The following is a 13,433-nucleotide window of genomic DNA, read 5'->3' on the forward strand; positions in this document are numbered from 1 at the left end:
TGTGCCGGCCACATGTAATGTCACGTGTATGCACACCCCTCCACTCATCACTCAGGGGCCAGCGCTTGGCGCATGACTGATATAATTTCTACATCAAGTTGGGCGATGTGTATTGCTTATTCTCTCTCATTGCTACCTTTACTCATTGTCTCTCCAGCAGCCAGTTCTAAACTGTACTATCCTGCCACAGTTGGTGCGGCCAGTATAGCGAGCTCTCGTTACGTCACTCAGAGCTCCTCTGCACTCTGAGATGCATAAGCACCAATGGTACCCCAGCACTCATCTGTTCGTTGTCTTGTCTTATTTCATGTTACATATGTTTCTTCCTCCTGTCACATACAGGCATGAATTGTCCTGAGAAGTCCTTTGTCTACGTCACAACGTCATGCTTCCCTCGCATTACTGATGCTGCTCATCTTATTTTGGGGGGATCGTTCGACGCTTATGGTTCAGGTCACTTCTCGCCGGTTGCCCGGCTCGTGATTCACGTCTAGGTCGCCCTAGACACTGGTTGCCCAGTTTGGTCCAGGTTGCCCCGGATGCCGGTCGCCCGGCCATCACATCGGTCTAGGTTGCCCTAAACGCTGGTTGCCCAGCTCATGGTTCAGGTTGCACCGTATGCCGGTTGCCCGGCTCGTGACGCTCGTCTAGGTTGCCCTAGACGCTGGTTGCCCAGTTCGGTCCAGGTTGCCCTGGATGCTGGTCGCCCGGCCGTCACGTTGGTCTAGGTTGCCCAGCTCACTGTCCAGGTTGCCTTGGACGCCGGTTGCCCGGCTCGTGACGCTCGTCTAGGTTGCCCTAGACGCTGGTTGCCCAGTTCGGTCCATGTTGCCCTGGATGCCGGTCGCCAAGCACTTTCATCCGGCCCGCTGAGCATTTCAATTGGTTATCAGGCTGCTCGCTATTTTTTTCCTGCGATAGAGACGACGTTGGTTAGCATTACTGCAAACTGCTTTTCACTCTCCTTAGAGAACGTTTACAATGTCAATGTCAAAACATCATGTTAAATAGAGATAACATCATGTTAAACTAAGTTAACTCTTAGTTATCTCCTTTGCAGCAGATCTAACATGAACATGCGATCCATTTAATTGGGAACGCGTCTGCACTTACGAGAGGGAGAGAGAGCCGCAGGTTCCAGCTGGCTTGTCATTGTTGATAATTGATATCTCCTTCTTATAAGAAACTTTTAAAAGGAAATCATGAAGGCAGCAGTAGTTCCCACTACTGACCATTTAAAAAGTGTGAGAGGGCCATACCGTAGCAGGCAGAAGATCATTGAGAAATAAACGTGAATTAAAGCGACAATTTATACATTTGTTAAACAGCATAAAATTAGCAGTATTTTTAAGCAATTAATATTTTAAAAGAAATATTTTGTCATACTAAACTATAGGCTATAAAAAATGGGCCCGCCGGCCAATTTTCAAAACCCCAGTGTGGCCCTTGATCCAAAACGTTTGCCCACCCCTGCCCTAGACGCTGGTTGCCCAGCTCGTCAAGCTTCTAAATCCCATTATAGCGAAAGCATGCAGCGGGCCCCATTGCAACCCTAGGTTAACACCTAGCCACTTTAAAAATTCTGTCGGCGTCCTGGCACAGCCTCATCACCCCTGCCCAGACATGCTGTTTAAATTATCTTGTATGTATACTATCTTGTATGTATACTGTCTTTGTTCCTCTCAGAACCAGGTTACTGAGTCACCACCCTGGCGGGCAGCACTCATCCTTTTGGGGGTAGGCTCCCCGCCCCTGCATTCATCTATCGGCAGGAGACGAGATCCGCTCATCGCTGGACGGATCCGAGACGGGGCCTACGCCAAAGACTGTTACCTATTCAGGACTCTTATCATGCTTGTATCCAAGCCGTTCCTTTACTAATTAAATTGTCAACTGATTCTATTCTGTCTACTGAGTCTTTCTGGTAGAAATGATAGCTTCAGCGAAAGTTCTACTAGGAAGACTCGTAGTGTAGCTTTACTCTTCCCATGCTTACATGGAGCTAATCATAGCTTTGCCTACTTTTCGGGAAAGCCCTGCAATCTGATCATTCACTCATTTCAATCAGCGCTAGCCTATAGGAATTCAGTGAGCTCTTTAAATATGTTCCACCTAACACTGCTTTTGCTTCTCAGTACGCCGACTTTGACATCCCCTCCACCTCCCGTCCAGCCACCTCTGCCAGCAGTCCACGTCCATCGGGCATGGTCTGCCTACCACATCATCTTCCTTCAGCCACCTGACGTGTTGCCAGAACACCAACCGTATGGACCCCAGAGCGATAGCACAAAATCAATACGTCTTACAAGGCGAAAACGCAGAAAGGCTAGATTCAGCGCTAGCTATCAACGTAATCTCTCTGATCTAGAAAATATGATTAGACAAATTAGGAAAGAAACTGACCAGGAATTGAATCGTAATGTTAAACCAATGACCTTGCAACCTACTCTTGAATTAAGTTCACCTGAAAGCGTGGAAGTGAATGAATGTGTTGAAGCAGATGTTGAACAATGTGCAGGATTACTAAACCAGATTACCCTGACCTCAGAAATAGTTGATGATTATTGAATGTGAATAAAAGGATGGAAAATGAACCATAACTGCAAACAATGACCTCATAATAAATAATAAAGTGCGATGAATGAAATGTATCATTACAAGTATTTTAGTAGCCTGACCTTGTAAAGTCTAGGGAATTACGCATGTAAAGAATTGTATGTCTCAAACTGTGAAATGGGTAAAGTGCCTTAAACTGTTTAAATGAATGTATTCAGATTGCATTGTGTGAAGAGTTAATGCCATAAGTGTTTGTAACCTGTAAGAATGTAACCGATCTCTCTTGATGACTGTAAAAGTGTATGTTGCTAAATGTAATGTGTCACATGGTTATAATTGCCATTGAATGTAAACTGTTTGTGTAACCTCTGGAAACTATCTGTAAACCTGAATGTAATGTATCATCTCCGAAATGTAACCCGGAGAAGTATGTTAATGCATGTCATCTTAAATTGTTGGTTAAGATCAGTGACTTCTAGAATGCTATCGTGAGAATTTTCCCAGCTAACGTGAGAATATTCCCAGCCATCGTGGGAACTTCTAGAAGGTTCTAAACTGTCATGGGAAAATAGGATTGATTTGTCTCAGGAATGTGTGGGGGAGGTTAAGTCCACCTAGTATAAATAGGGGTCGAACCAAATGATCGGGGTTGCTTCTTCTTTTTTCCTTCCTTCAACTCGTTGGGTTTTTGCTTTATGATGTCGCGTGCGGTTGTTAGAATTCGTCCTCCGAAATTCGTTGAGAAGCAAAGTGTTGGACGTCGTGCCAGGCTGAGTCGCGGACCGGAACTCCGTGGAACCTGTTGCAGATATCAGACCTGCTACTCCGACAGAGAGTAACTGCAGAAGACAATCAGCTGACTTTTTCCCTTTTTTGAGGACTTACTTTTTTCCTTCTATTCTCTTTTTCTCCATGTGTGGATTTACCATTTTTATTGTAATCTCTTCTCCATGTGTGGATTTACTATTTTCCTATTTTGTGGATTTACTCTTTTTATATTTTCTACAACATTGTAACCTGCAAGTGGATATTACGCCGCATTTTGTAACATCACCAAAGTGCTGAAAAGTAAAGAGCTCATTTAACCTTGGCATCCAATTCTTCAAGCAGTATTTTTGTCTTTTCTTGGTTTTTCTACGAATTCCAGCAGGAGGGTAAGATAACTGGTTTCTTCTGTGGTTATTCATCTGCTCTGTCTAAGACTTGGGTTAGTTGGACTAATAAAATCTCCATCCTTATAAAACCTGAGCAAGAAGTAGCCTATAACCTGTGTCTCTAGATAAATTCAAGGGTCAAACATCTTCGCACGTTAGCCAACTGTTCGAGACCTAGGCGTAGTCGCTCCTTATTTCATAAACATCTCAATAAATCCACCATGGAAGCCTGATCAACTTCCAAGGGGGATATTTAAAATAGGAGTAATAGGTTATCTGCGCCGCAGAGGGAAGACGTGCGACTTCGCTCGACAGTAGGTCCCTGCTCTCTACAATAACCTCAAGGGGGTATCGTGGGTCTTAACTGCCTAGGCCTGGGGTTACGTCTGAGAAACGGCTGACGTTGACTAGGTTCTGGGGGTTACCTGCAGGGGGCAACACACACCGCCAGCAGTTGGTCCCCGTCTCGTCGTGGGGGGGGGTAGGCTCCCCGTCCCTGCCTTCATCCATTGGCAGGAGACGAGATCCGCTCATCGCTGGACGGATCCGAGACGGGGCCTACGCCAAAGACTGTTACCTATTCAGGACCCTTATCTAGTGTTGTCACAATACCAAAACGATACCTGCCATAAATATCACGATGCTCGATACTGAAACGAGACTACGGCGAAATCCTAAGATATCTGGAAAAGAAAGGACTCATACCTCCTCCAAGTGTATTGAATCATTTGTGTTGAATTCGGTGCACTTTTGTAGTGTGCAGGTCAACTCTGGGTTCTAAACTTCCTACATAATTATCATTTTTTATAGTCAGTAAAATAGTAGGCCTACTTTGTGTGATTAAGTCCTTTATTGTTTGTTATAGTTCATTTACATTGTGTTGTTTTGGCAATAAAGTAGCTTAGCCAAACTAGACTAGATCAAGGTCAGTGTTGAAATTACTGCATGCAAATCACTGAATGCTATGCAGAGGGGCCTAATCTTTAGGCCATCTGATATACAGTATAGGCTACCCTAGGCCTTCCCGTGTTCATGGGATTTCTTTGACAGTTGCAAAGGTAAAAATGTGAGGATAGTCTTATTTGCACCCAGTGTACAAGTACGACATTCCAACCACTCAGGTCTTCGTCAGATAGGCCTACACCATTAGCCTACCTGTTGCAATATATCTGTGTGCATTCCTACATTACGTCTATTTCTTTGATAACATGATTTGCTACCACGTAACAATAAGCCGCTATTATTATTAGGACTCAACACGCTTTGGTGGTATTATATGCTGTGGGCTTTAATTAGCGCATTTCGGGTATCCTATCCTACATCTGGCCAATAATTCTTAAACAAATTGCAGTCTACATGCCATGACAAATATTACCAGTAGTACTGACCGAACATGAAATAGATTGTTTACAAGTTATGGTAATGTTATTCTGGCGTGAACATTGCACTTTCATCACGTTAGCACCCTATGATTACAGCTCGTTATGTCTCGTCAAAATGCATTGATGAAGGAAGGTTCGCTTTATCCCAGAGAACCATATACTCATTTCACTTAGGCTAGACTAAAACAGAAGAGAAGAACTTGGCACTAACTATGTAGTCGTGTTTTCTATAGCATATTCGTTAACCTATTTCTCGTTTTTTGAACTCTGTTGAGGACTGTCGGCAAAGAACTATGTTGACGTTGGCTGCGCACTCACTCACTCAGAGCTGCCTGCTTGACACGCCCACTTGCCTAGATGCGTGCAAGGAGCAGTGAGAGCAGCAGTTCACACAAACACAGAACGTTATTATTTTAATAAAGTATCGATTCTAAAAACGTATCGTTTTTTGCATGAAGGCATCGTGATACCTTTTTAGTATCGATACACCGTGCAACACTACTCTTATCATGCTTGTATCCAAGCCGTTCCTTTACTAATTAAATTGTCAACTGATTCTATTCTGTCTACTGAGTCTTTCTGGTAGAACTAGATTGCTGCTGGGCTATATGTCTTGGTTCATGTCTGTTAACAACTGGTCAAACGCGTAGCCTATCTCGCGGTTGCATCCATTACAAACAAACATGCAATGTGAACGTCTGGGATTGGGAAGAGCACTAAATGCTGTACTGAATAAGCACGAAGTCAAACCTTTAAATGAAAAACACTCTTTAATAATCAAAAAAATAAACCGCTAATGAAGTAAACTTGTGACCATCAAAAATCGCTTATCACCTATAACTCCGTGATAACAGGACGTAACAGGAAGGCATTTGGCTGAGCAACGGAGGTTAATATGCTCTATATTTTGTCCAAATGATGTCTGTCTATCATCGTTGCACTCGGAGAAAACCAGAATGTTTAATTTGTCCTGCGTTTCTTCTACGGCTGCAAACGGGATTCACTCGCAGTTAACCAAATATTTCTTTATTAGGGCAGGGCAGGCATATTTCTGGCTATTAAATTCTAAACCAGTCTGCTAAAGTCTGTAGTGAAGTCTGTGTAGGGTTTTCCAGGCTCCATTTCTTTTTACGAGACAATCTGCTCACCTGAGCCATCTACCGGTTGTTTGGGTTGTTGCAGCGCCTCTGGGACGCTGCAACTGGGAAAATACAAATTAAAGTCGCGTGATACCGCGTGATCCCACGCGCGGACCGCGAGTGAAGCTGGCCAAGTCGAAGCACTGCCTACTGTAGGCCTACACGCTGGTTTATGTTAGTGCAATTAGGTCATTCTGTTATGTGATTGAACCTGATTTTGCCTATGAATTGTTGGGCAGATAGCCTAGGCTACTCGTGGTTGTTTTCAAATAAATGTATTGCTAATAATATATAATTTACATTGGTTGCACTATATAAATAACATTTTATAGGCCTACTTATTTAATCGCTGGTTTTTGTAGTTCGCTGTGCAGTAGGCCCTATGTTGTGATATAGTTTGTACGCACCATCAGCTTAAGCCCTCCTTACACTAACAGACTTTGGAAAGATTTGCAAAGATTTGGAAAAGATTTTTGAAAGACTACAGTCTCAGACCCTCTCACATCTAAAGACAAGTAGTAGAGTTTTAAGTCACAGACTATGATTTTGCAATGACTAGGGATCTTGCAGGGTCACTATTTAGAAGACTGCAACTAGATTCCTTTAAATTATTACCCATCGTGCAATATATAAACAGGAACTGAAATGATAGCCTACTAAACTCAAAGTTGTATTTTCGTGTTTCTGCAGCATTGTTTCATGCGTGACATCCCTAACCGATATAGAGTCGTTCTGTCACGTGGAAGAGCGCCGACTAAATATATATATAAGAAACCACAAATATTATAAGAATAACACATAATCATATAGGCTACAGCTGTCGCCTACTTTGCCCCTTCCTGTTTGGAGAGGTCACTATTGTTTTTTATAGTTCACGTCACTATTTGCATGAGCCACGACTAGAAAGACTTGCGATAATATCAAACATGTTTGATATTGTCGTAACGGCAAAACTAGAAAAGGACTGACTCCGACTGACTTAAAACCGCTAAGATTGGCACCTTACACTTAACAATCTAGTTGACGGGAGCGCGCCACGATTCCAGTACAACTCCCATGATTTCTTGGGGATTTCTGTCCGACTTTGGAAATTTAGTCGCCGACTGTGAAAACAGACCAAAATCGTACAATGTAAGGCCGCCATTAGCTGTACTTCATGGAGGGGAGGGGTGAGTGAGTTTTTAAAAGGAGACAGAGTTAGAGTGGTCTGCAGAATACAGAGCCTGTGTAACATACAGTGGGCAGTGCTTCGACTTGGCCAGCTTCACTCGCGGTCCGCGCGTGGGATCACGCGGTATCACGCGACTTTAATTTGTATTTTCCCAGTGTGACGCTGCAACAACCCAAACAACCGGTAGATGGCTCAAATGAGCAGGGTGTCTCGTAAAAAGAAATGGAGCCTGGAAAACCCTACACAGACTTCACTACAAACTTTAGCAGACTGGTTTAGAAATAATTTAATAGCCAGAAATATGCCTGCCCTGCCCTAATAAAGAAATATTTGGTTAACTGCGAGTGAATCCCGTTTGCAGCCGTAGAAGAAACGCAGGACAAATTAAACATTCTGGTTTTCTCCGAGTGCAACGATGATAGACAGACATCATTTGTACAAAATATAGAGCATATTAACCTCCGTTGCTCAGCCAAATGCCTTCCTGTTACGTCCTGTTATCACAGAGTTACAGGCGATAAACGATTTTTGATGGTCACAAGTTTACTTCATTAACGGTTTATTTTTTTGATTATTAAAGAGTGTTTTTCATTTTTAAAGGTTTGACTTCGTGCTTATTCAGTAGAGCATTTAGTGCTCTTCCCAATCCCAGACGTTCACATTGCATGTTTGTTTGTAATGGATGCAACCGCGAGATACGCTTGTCATAGGCGCCGATACCGTGGATGCTCCGTCTCTCGGGCACCCACTGAAAACATCGAGCACCCACGTGTGACAGCTTACAGTCTCGGATAAATTTACATTAATTTAAAATCAAACATCGCAGTTTATGTTAAATTCAGCATCTCTCATAATGTGATTGGATATGTTGCTGTCAATTCCCTACTTCATATACTAACCACCAATGAGAGCGTCTCTCGTATGAAAATTCCTGACACTTCCCACCTGAAGAATTAACGCAAGGCTTTGTCGGGTCTTCAGCCCCGAATGTTTAAAATGTATATAGCCCTGAATATCATTTTAAAAGTAGTCTGACAAAGCTTATTGTTTTGTGACACAGCTAAACACTGGTACCTCATAGAACGTCTATAACAGACAGCTTTATGCGCAGGGGAGAGAGCGCGTGCGTGCGCACTGTGCTTTATGATTGTTGCCTTCTGATGGTATCTTGCTAATTCACTGAACTGCATTAGGTGACACAAATTGTATTGCCTTTATCTTATAACTCCTTGTCTGAGCGACTACCAGACCTATGGTTTTTAAAAGTCAGATGTTCCCTGACAAAGACATTCGAAAATTAAGAATGTTTATTGACTTGAAAAATACACTCATTTTTGCAAACTCCCTTCATTCAACCCTTGAAGACATCGCGGTCTGGTGCGCTATGTAGATCGTTTCTCGTACCATTTAATTTCTCAGAATTTAGGTCTACTAGGCCTACAATAACATCATCACCAAATACATATTTTATTTTTAGTTGATCAACCACAAAGAGTAGCATAGGCCTACTGTGCACAGTGCACTGACGACTGTAGCAGCCCAAGGTAACCAGTTGTTGTAGATGAGAGGCAACCCCTTGTTTCAGATAGCCTGGACAACATGTTACCTGGGTGTTGCCTACGTTATTAATTAATGGTAGCCTACAATAGTTAATTGATTCGCGTAACATATTAGTTGGCTCAAAGAGTAGGGAATCAGGATGGAGAGAGTCACGCGTGTGTTGCTTTTGCGGGATCGAATCCAGTTTAATACTAGTTTTCAAAACATATATTTTTTACATGTCTTTTGTCTGAGTGGCTGTAATGTAGCCGAGCGCTCATGGCGTATGAAAAGCGACTTCAAACCGCCTAAAACAACTTGTTTGTGAATGTCTGACAACTGCTGCAGCGCATGCACGCGCAAGGAAACCAGTAGGTGGAGAAACCAGAAGGCACACAACAGGGCTGTAGTCAAGACCACCTTTGTCGAGTCCAAGACAAGTCCAAGACCAGGACTAGTCGAGACCAAGTCAAGACCGAGTCCAAAGAGGTTCGAGTCCAAGACAAGACCGAGTCCAAAAAGGTTCGAGTCCGAGTCAAGACCGAGTCCAGGATAGGAAAAAAAGTCTTGTGCATGACAGTATCAAGACAATCATTTTGGGTTATTATTATTATTATCTAAAAGCAAAAACAGTGTGAACACACCCAGGATTTGTAAGTGTAGCCATTCCCCTTCTCCAATATTATTATAGGGCTGTCAAACGATTCAAAATATATATTTTGAAATGAATTCATCTCGATTAACCGCAATTAAAAAGTTCCTAAAGACTAAAGCTTCAACATAAATCACAAAATTAATGAGTAACCACAAAGGTAAAAGTAAAACACTTTTATATTATTTAAATGATAATACTGACACAGTAATTGTGTTTTAAAGTATTAATTTCTTAAGAAATACTACACATATGATGCTGTTTAACTCATTTGTAAATGGTGCACTGTTACTTTAAGCCCATTGTGGCCACGTTCTCATAATGATCTTTTTTTTACCAGCTCCATTGAAATATAGCCTATAGCTAGTCCACAAGCTCTAATATTGTTTGTACCACATGTATTGTACAATATTAACAATGATAAGCATGATATTAAGTTGGTATAAACAGTTTTCATTCCTTTGGAAATAGAAGCATGTAATGACATGATGCTAGCTAGACATTTTCTGTTTGCAATTAAAAGTGAATGATGAGCCTGAGCCAGTCACCTAGCTATCTGAATGGAATGTGTTTCAATCGGCATAATATGTGCTTCATGTGCAATATGTGCAACAAATTATTGAAGACTTCAAGACTCACCAGTTCCATTACACAAAGGCAAAGACAACTCTTCATATTTTTGTCCATTTTTCAAATCACAGTGAGTGCAGCCTACATACATGTTTATAACTGGTCAGTAGTGGAAATCGGATAAATCCGCAATCTCCTCTAACCTCGTCTTTGTTGCCTTCCTTTTATAAGTTTCTTATATTAAAAAGGAGATATCAATTATCATCAACAACGACAAGCCAGCTGGAGCCTGCCAATCGTTTTCTCTCCTTCTCGTGTGCGTTCAGACGCGCTCTTAATTAAATGGAGTAGCATACGTTCAAGTTGGATCTTAATGGAGAGGAGCCGAAAAGTATCATCTTTATGTAACTGTTGCAGTTGGTGCATTTTGACATTGTAAACGTTATCTAACAAGAGTGAAAAGCAGTTTGCAGTAAAGCTACTATTTGGCTAAATGTTGGTTCCTCTTTATCTTCAGCTAACTCCACAGACAGTAAAATAAACTCTCAGGCTTGCGGTTTTAGGTTTTGCGGCTTCCGTTACGTGACATCAGCCCCCCACAAAGGTAAACACTATTGAGTTAATATTTTGTAACGCATTATGTATTTCAAAATGAATCGCGGCGATTAACACGTTAATTTTGATGGCCCTAAAGACACCTGGACTCGGTCGAGACCAAAAGCCATATTTGGCAAGACCAGTGGCCGAGACCGAGACAAGACCAAGTCCAAATACTGGCGAGTCCGAGACAAGTCCGAGACCATAGAAAAACGGTCTCGAGTCCGGACTCGAGTCCAAGACCGGACTCGAGTACTACAGCCCTGGCACACAACACCGGAACGATTTTAAGGCTATTTCGCATAGGTTACTCAATGGTGCTATTTCACACGCATTATACAGTAGCAACCCCCACTCACCTGGGTTAGTGGAAGGTGTTAATAGACTATTGGCGTAGCCTACAGTGGACTAGGGCTGTCAAAATTGCTCAAAAATGACGTTCGAATATCCCCTCTAAAATAAACACATGTATTCGAATATATTGGAATATCTAGGCTATATTATTTGCGCATTATGTCAGTGATGCGCATCATGTCATCTGTTTTTAACTTTTTGTATGGTTATTGCTTGACAGGGGGGATCCCAAGCAGCTTTCAGTCATAAGGCATTTCCTAATTCACCTGACACTGATATTCAAAATGTTGAAACTATTTCGGCATAGCCTATAAGCAGTTTAATTAAATGTAATGTTAGTTGTAAACAAACGGGCTACTTGGTGAGGCTTGGCCTCACAGATGCGCTCGTGCCTTAAATGGCAATACAAATCTTCACGATAGGCCTATTAACTGACCGCCCGATTCACGTTGGCTAGGGGGCAGGGGGGGCCATCAGACATTTGTTCCCAAGGGTCTATGAATTGTTAACCCGGCCCTGCCCCCAACGAACGCAACTTTCCACCTCTGAGATAGCTGAAAAGAAGTCTAGAGGACTCCTAACTCACTAGACCTACTTACTGTAGGCTGCGCAAACCACAAGCCTGCATTCGAGGCAGGCCTTCTGTTGAAGAATTTTATATAAATCCTGCGCTAACAGTAATCCTCCTACCCCCGCTACCACAGCTGTGGATAGTGTGGCATGCTCACGCTTTATGTCTCCTTCTTGCAAACTAGGCCTATAGCCCAACCATTTACGTCTTCAAAAAATAACAACTTGCCAGATATGCCTTCATAAATTTGGGCTTCATTCAGCATTTTGTTCTTCCACTGGAAATGACTCTTCTACATTTGCTGCCTGCTGCATCCTTTCTGTTTGTATTGTTTAGAAAATGTTTGACGTCTTGAGTTAATGCATTAAACATTGTTTGCTGGTAACCAGCCACAAATAGCCTACAGATTCTTTTGTGCGTTCTCTCCAAAATTTGCCCGTTCTATAGGCTATCCAAGTGCATAATTCTGCGGCATAAAGCAGATGTATTTGTGTATTGTACAGAAAAATAAAAATAACCTGTCAAGCAGTCAATTGACTACATTGCAGTCAATAAGTAGTGCAAATTATGAAACCAAAACGTGGGTCATAGTTGTCTAAGCCTCTGCTGTGAGGCCAAACCCATGAACAAAGACGCATTGATATCTGCAATAGTTTTTTTTTTTGGCGAAACAAGCTCACAGCCGAACAAGTCATACTGAAGGGAGAGGCAACTGGCATGTGATCTCCCCACGGGCCAATGGATGTACAAGTTTTCTCCTGTGCCTACGATATTTAATCCAGTGTTTTGTCAAGTTGCAAAATGCTATTCGTTTTAATGAATTTTTATGATAGTATGAAGTACTTTTTGTATAGGGTACTATCTTAATTGCTTTATACTCAATACTTGACCAATGGCTATTGCATCTGTCTATTGAAAGTGAGAATGTGGCATGTGATATACTGTGTAGGCTTCATAAAATAAAATAAACAGATTGCTAATGGCCTACACGCTGATCTGGGGGGCGTTTCCCGTACAACTACGGAGGTTAGCTTTTTACTAACAGGATGCATCGTTCAACTAACCAACATGTAAGTTACGACTGTTTCCCAAAACTGTCGTACTTACATAGTACTGTAAGTTTGGACCATGATAGTTTCCAAACTTCAGTAGTCTGGACTAAGGTGGTTAATGACGTTTAGTAGCATGTGAACGGGCACCTGCACATACTTCTGTGGCGCATTGCGTTAAGGCCGTTGCACAGCAGTTACCAGTCCCCTGTCCAAGAGTTCGAATCTGGGTTAAGACGTTGACAACAATATTGACATCGTTGTTTACCTAAGGTTATCTTTTGTGCAGATCATATTATCAAAATCAGAATCAGCCTTCTTGGCTTGGTTTGCGTAAACTAACAAGGACACCCCCCCCTCCATGAAAATCAAAGGCTACATATTCTCAGCTGACTCGTCAAAAAGTGCGCACCACCTTATTATTATCTGCAAGTGTTTGACTTTGACTTACGTGCACATGGCTGCAAATTGACTTTTAATTTATGTATTTTCTGCCTTGGGCATTTTAAAATATGGATGTATGGTGGTTAGAAATGTAAATATCAATTAGAAACCTAAATATATTCATAATTATTAATTTGCAAACAAATTACTGGCGTCAGTGACGTCTTTGACATGAAGATCCTTGGAACTATGCTTCTAGCATTCTACCACAGGTCGAGAGGTGTAGTTGTAACTACACAACTTTATGATAGTGGT

At 42.0% G+C, this 13,433-nt stretch overlaps 1 protein-coding gene and 1 long non-coding RNA gene across 2 annotated transcripts in view; both read right to left on the reverse strand.

The window, feature by feature from the left end:
- Positions 1–13,433, reverse strand: part of dock3 (dedicator of cytokinesis 3) — a 576,384-nt gene that overhangs the window by 95,168 nt on the left and 467,783 nt on the right. The gene's annotated exons all lie outside the window — the stretch shown is intronic.
- LOC121706851 lies at positions 1,755–4,278 on the reverse strand. The gene is made up of 3 exons (XR_006031185.1): positions 4,156–4,278; positions 2,194–2,239; positions 1,755–2,161 (listed from the first exon to the last, which is right to left on the reverse strand). It is a non-coding gene; the product is annotated as an uncharacterized LOC121706851 (long non-coding RNA).

The sequence above is a fragment of the Alosa sapidissima genome, chromosome 4, assembly GCF_018492685.1.
Source record: "Alosa sapidissima isolate fAloSap1 chromosome 4, fAloSap1.pri, whole genome shotgun sequence".
NCBI classification, from domain to species: Eukaryota; Metazoa; Chordata; class Actinopteri; order Clupeiformes; family Clupeidae; genus Alosa; species Alosa sapidissima.